We start from the raw sequence: 6,000 nt of genomic DNA, 5'->3' as shown, positions 1-6,000 counted from the left end.
TATACCTATGCCCTGTTCTCTTTTCATTTATATTGCTTTTCACGTCTTACAGTTCATCCTTACTTTTCACACCCTTTTACCCTGTCGTATAACTTATGCTGTTGTTCCTTTTCTAACTACTTAATTACACGTGTTCGTAAGGACAATTATTGAAACAAGAAAATGACAACGAATTCTGAACTCTTCATATGACGTTAACTGACGTTTCAAATTTCCGTTTATATCAACCCAAACTGCGCTACCTGCTGTTCAGGTTAAGTTAGGTAACGTATACTTGAATCTGAATCGGGGTAGCACCCATTCATTTCCTGGCTGGTACTGCATGCGCTGAAGCACGTGAGCAGGTGGTTTAATTACCAGGGTTGAAGGGTGGGGTACCATAGTGTGCAGATTAGTTAGCATGCATGTGACCTTAAATCGGGCAACCATGTTAATGATAAGACGATCCCTCAGCCATGAAAGACCCAGGTCAAGCGTCCACCCTTAATGGCGAGGTGGAATACAAGTAATTTGTAAATCTGATCTCACTAACGTTCCAGCAGAATGGAAATTACTACTATCTTTTGTCTAAAAAAAAACTGAAGAAAAAAAAACAAGGTTGAAAACGGCAGAGTAACATTAAGTCTACCACAACACCCTTTTCAACATTCCAAGTACGAATGGTAAAACGTTTCCTCAGAGTTCTCTCGAAACGTTCAAACTAACCTTCTGCATCTAGCGTTTGATACCACAGATATGCAATTCATAAGTAACTGCTGATGATACTTTCAGCGATTATACGCGTAACTTGGCTCATTAGGTCTGAGTCTATGAATGATAATCTGAGGACATTTCAAACTCCGTTGGTAGGGGAGGAAACGGCACGTACACTTTGTTTAAACATTTTCATGTTAAACTACACAGAAGGTTATCTGTGCCAGCCGCCTCTAGCTTTGCTTGATAGAATAGTAATATATTAGCCATTATTCTTATGACACATCTAAGACCACGAAGTGCGGCAGGCATTTGATGAATCAATGTTATATGAACCATGAATCATTGAATTTATAATCCCAGCTCGCTAACCATTAAACTATGATCGACCCATAACATCCATCGCAGTAAAACAATAAATATACATCTTAAAAAAGATTAATTAAAGTGAACTTAATTACGGTTTTTTTTATTAACAATTTCCAATCAAGAAAAGCCATGATCAACCGTTTCTTCACTGATGTCTTTTAAATTTTCTTACACTTTGATACGTGTGCAGAATTATAATTATAATTAATAAGTTTTATTGCTAACACTACTTTGGTTGACTTAAATTACTGAATATTAGCGCGTGCAAATTTTTTATTTTGTTATTTAATAATTTTATTGTTTTCGCGAAAACGAAGAGATCACGTTAGTTCGTTTACACAGAAAAAAAATTAACTTAACTCGAAAACATGTCAAGAAATTGAATTAATTCACCTGAGTTGGCAAGACTAATATTGGCTGTCTAACCAAAACACTTCAGGATTTTAGTATTGTACTTTAAAATGCGCATGATGAATGAGTCGTCGTTAAACGACTTCAATCTGGTTTATTGCAGAGTTTTAAAATGTATTATCATTGATGAGCATACAGGTTTTAAATATGAAATCTTAGCGTACAGAGTTGAGTACATTATATTAGAATAATTTTGGAGCCTTACGAATTCGTTACAGTTCATGTTGTCACGCCAGGCCATACTCAATCTGAAGACCGTTTACCTTGGTACTAGCCCTACTGTGATTTTCCACTGCAAAAGTATTTTCTTTGTTGATTTCCATAATCTATCAAATGTAGTAGGATGATGGTTTCCAGCACCCGTATCAAAAGACTGATCGCATACAACTTACTAGACTATGTCCGAAAAATTAAGTAGTAGTTGTTGTTGTTGTTTTGAGTTAAGCACAAAGCTACACAATGGGTATCTGTGCTCTGCCCAACCACGGGTATCGAGACCCGGTTTGTAGTCCGTAGACATACCGCTGAGCCACTGGGAGGCATTAATTAGTATATCTTCCTATAAAATAGTATGAATATGCGTTCTGCTGTCCCACTGCTTGAGGTATGTGATATTTGAATGGACATATGAACACTCTTGATTATGTTGTATACTGCTGTATGCTGCAAAATAACGCACTTTGCTTACTACAGCTGAGGTGCGACCTATTACAAGCCTCTTTCTGTGAGGTCCTGTCTCTTCAAGTTGATCCATATTCCTGTGTTTTCCACCGTCGTTAAGTATAAGATAAATTATAAATACAAGATCCGGAAACATCTTTATTGTCTGAATTAATCACTACATTGCGAGACCACGTACAAAACATGAAACAATGCTAAGATGAAGTTCTGATACATTCCGTACTATCACAACTTTATATGGGCTGTATTAGTCATTGACTTGCTAGTTTGCATATTCAAACTTCTAACATAACATATTCAACCCTCACTATGGCTGTAGAACTCTATTCTCTCTTTCTTAGACTTTAAACTATTTGTTTTTAACAGCGCAGATATGCAGAACGTAGTAAAATGTGAAACAAACACGAAAGTAATTTATCGAATTCAATAAAATATTCCTATTGGATAAATTATTGTGGCAGTATAGAACTAAAACTAAGAGAAGCCTATGGAAATGTCAAAACAAAGTTAAAATATTACGAGGAAGGACAGAAGCATGATTAATTTCTGTGATAAAACATCAAGTCATACGTCTTACTCAAGTCTCTTCAGCAATAGAAACATCACGTTTATAAACTGACAATAATACATGAGAATACCCTATGCCAAAACAACATGGATACATTGCGTTTACTCTGTCACTCTCAGTTAGAATCTACACTCATGAAAAAGTCGATACAAAACACAATTAAAATAGTTACCAGAGTTATATGAATAGAGAAAAGATATATTTTGCAGTTTGCTTATGAGGCCTGTGCTATTAGAGAATGATTCGGTGTGTTATCTACTTTTCTATAAGTACCAACAGTTTCTAAAACCTTTGCTTGTCAGAGCATTTAACAGTGATTAGAGATACATGTTCAGTATTCTAAATGGAGCCACTCAGTCTTATATAAAACTAATTTAACTATTTGAACTCTGAGCCACAGACAGACAAAAGAAGTGATTAAAGTTCTGTATGTAACATACAAATATCTCTTATTTGATGCAGTAAATTGTGACATCAGAAACCTCAGTTGTTTTAGTCCAGAGCAGCAGAATGGGATATTAACAGTGTTTTGTCTAACGCGAGAAATCGAACCGCGGATTTTAAAGGTGAGTGGCAAGCGCGTAAACTTACTGCTGACACACCGGAACGACGACGAATGACGATTAGACAGAATAAATTTAACTAAGTATTCCAAAACGACTTGTTGAAAACCTAATGGTGACCAATCAGGATATAAAAACCCCACCCCGGTGGTTCCGTGGTAGGCTTAAGGGCTATAACATTAGATTTAGGGCTCGAACCTTTTGACAGGCTCAAAGCAGATAGCTCATTCTACAGCATTGAGCCTACAAAAACTGAAAATAGGATTTAAATTAATTTTTGAACATATTATAAAAGTCCAAAAAATAAAAAAATAAAATCTTGTTATGAACGAAGCTCCAAACAAAATGGTTCTTGTTTCTAAGCCTAGTTGAATGTAACGCAATATAATATTCACTGCATGTACTCTGTAAACGACGGATGGCGTATCAAACTGAAAGGGAAACTTTTAGTATATTTGGAAATATTTAATTTACAATTCCTATCACACATATAGCGTGCATTTTCACGTGCTACGTGACACGTTGTAAAATGCACTCGGTGAAGAAACACGTGTCGCGTGCAATAAACTGTCTTGATTGTGTCGTGACGGCCATGAATGATGGATGAAAGTACGTGCTTATAAACTGAGGGAAAAGGGGGGTGACATAGCTGAACTTTGCGAAAATAATGATAAATAAATCGTAATTAGTGTAAAACTTATAAAGAAGCGAACCAAACAGCTAAATATTATATGTAAATGAAGTATTTTTCTACTAACATTTTTTTCTACTATTTAGATATCAAGATGCAACATTTATTTACAATATAGTTAGTTGGACAAATTAATAAATTGGTTTATTGTATACTTCAGTAGGTTATTTACGTTTTTTGTTTAAATTCTCATAATATATTAGTTACATCGAACTGTTTTTTTAATACGTACAAATTACTTAAGAATACTTCTATAATAATCAGTTAATACCTGAAAAGCTAGGAAGATGGACAAATAGACAATTAGACCAGACCAGGGGTTGGCAACTTATTGTTCATAGTGGCCACAACTGTGGCTAATGAAAATAACGTTGGCCACACTAATAGAAAAAATTGAAGGATGTTAGTTTAATCAAAATATTTGCAGTTCAACTAACCTTCAATGTGAAAACTGACGGGGATTTTCATCAATACGTTTCGTGAAATTTGGCTTTATATCTATGCCTCTAAATGTATGTCAGTAAGCCCAGATCTGTGTCTAGACTTGAGAAAATCTAACGTAGAAAATGTTGACTCACACACCCATGTGGATCCAAACATGGAAAATAATTTTTAAATTGCTATCTTTAAATTTGGAAGACTCATTTATCAGAATAGTGAGCCACATCTTTCTAATAGAACATTTTTGTTTACCTTTTATGTGTTCACTTTGCAGGGTAAGCATCTAGTCTTCAAATCCACACTTATCCAAAAACAAAAAAAAAGATGTAATTTCCTTACTGAAATTTCCTAAGTCAAATTGAAACGGATCATGCAAAAATTCAAATATCAATTTAATTTTTTTTTTTTCAAATTCAGAGAAATGTGATTAAAATTTTTGAGATAAATTTTTGGTCCAGTTTGCATAGAGATTATCTTTAGTACCAGAGAAATCATAGTCCTTATTATTTTTTAGAAAACTATTCAACTTTGCAAAATGTGTAAAACATTCTTTTTAATTGTTCCGCAAGGATGTTTAGCTTTAATTGAAATTAGTTAACAGACTGTGATTGCTCGCTTATTATTTTACCTCTTCTCTGAATCTTCGTATTCAAACTATTCAAGTGAGCCATCATGTTGCACAGAAAGTGCAAATCACACTGCCATGACAAAGTTTCATTTTCAGGGAAATTTTCAATCTTACCTTTTTCAACAAGATACTTTTTTATTTGAGGAGATAAGGAAGTAAATATTTCTAAGAGTTTTCCTCTACTTAACCATCTTACATTTGCAAAATCAGTAAGGTCATCAAAAGTACAGTCACTGCTTTTCTTCAAAGACTCAACAAACTATCGATGGATGAGAGAGCTTCCACTTCTAATGTAATTCACAACTTTTACAACAATGTCCATCAAATTTTTCAGTTCATCACTTTTAGATATCAAAGCACATAAATTTTCCTGATTCAAAATGCAATGGAAAGATGGCAGTGTGGATTTCACATTATTTTCAGTTAAATGCTACTTCGAAAGAGAAACAAATCCTAATTTCACCCCAATCATGGCGGGAGCACCATCTGTTGTGACACAAACCAGTTTTTTAAAATCCAGATTGAATTTTTTGACATTTCAAGAAATTTCTCTAAGATTTTTTTCCCACATATTTTATCCCGTAATCCACAAAGACCAGACATTTCTTCCGTTACTTGAAAATCTGAAGTTACATATTGAACCCAAAATATCAACTGTGCAGTATCACTAACATTTGTTGACTCATCTAGTGCTAAAAAAAATATAAACAGTCTTTTAGTTGTTCAAGCAACTGATTTTCTATGTCTTTCGCTAACTCTAACATTCTGCGAACAATTGTTCTTCGACTTAATTGCAAATTATTTACCTTTTGAAGAATATCATCTTTTATTTTTGAGTCATAATTCTCCATCAGAGATTTAACGACCACAATCAATATTTCTTTTACTAGTTCAGCATCAGAAAATGATTTCTTTTTTGAGCTGGAATCCAAGCTACTTAAAATCTAGCTAACGT

The 6,000-nt window shown here is 34.1% G+C and overlaps 1 pseudogene across 1 annotated transcript in view; it reads left to right on the top strand.

The window, feature by feature from the left end:
* The first annotated feature begins 455 nt into the window (after nucleotides 1-455).
* LOC143236378 (ADP-ribose pyrophosphatase, mitochondrial-like) overlaps nucleotides 456-6,000 on the top strand; it is a 60,851-nt pseudogene continuing 55,306 nt past the window's right edge. The window contains exon 1 of the transcript XR_013019543.1: nucleotides 456-505. The product of XR_013019543.1 is annotated as an ADP-ribose pyrophosphatase, mitochondrial-like (transcript). The remainder of the gene's footprint in view (nucleotides 506-6,000) is intronic.

The sequence above is a fragment of the Tachypleus tridentatus genome, chromosome 13 (assembly GCF_004210375.1).
Source record: "Tachypleus tridentatus isolate NWPU-2018 chromosome 13, ASM421037v1, whole genome shotgun sequence".
Lineage (NCBI taxonomy): Eukaryota > Metazoa > Arthropoda > Merostomata > Xiphosura > Limulidae > Tachypleus > Tachypleus tridentatus.
Note: the sequence above shows the minus strand (reverse complement) of the source record. Positions and strands in the feature narration are given on the sequence as shown.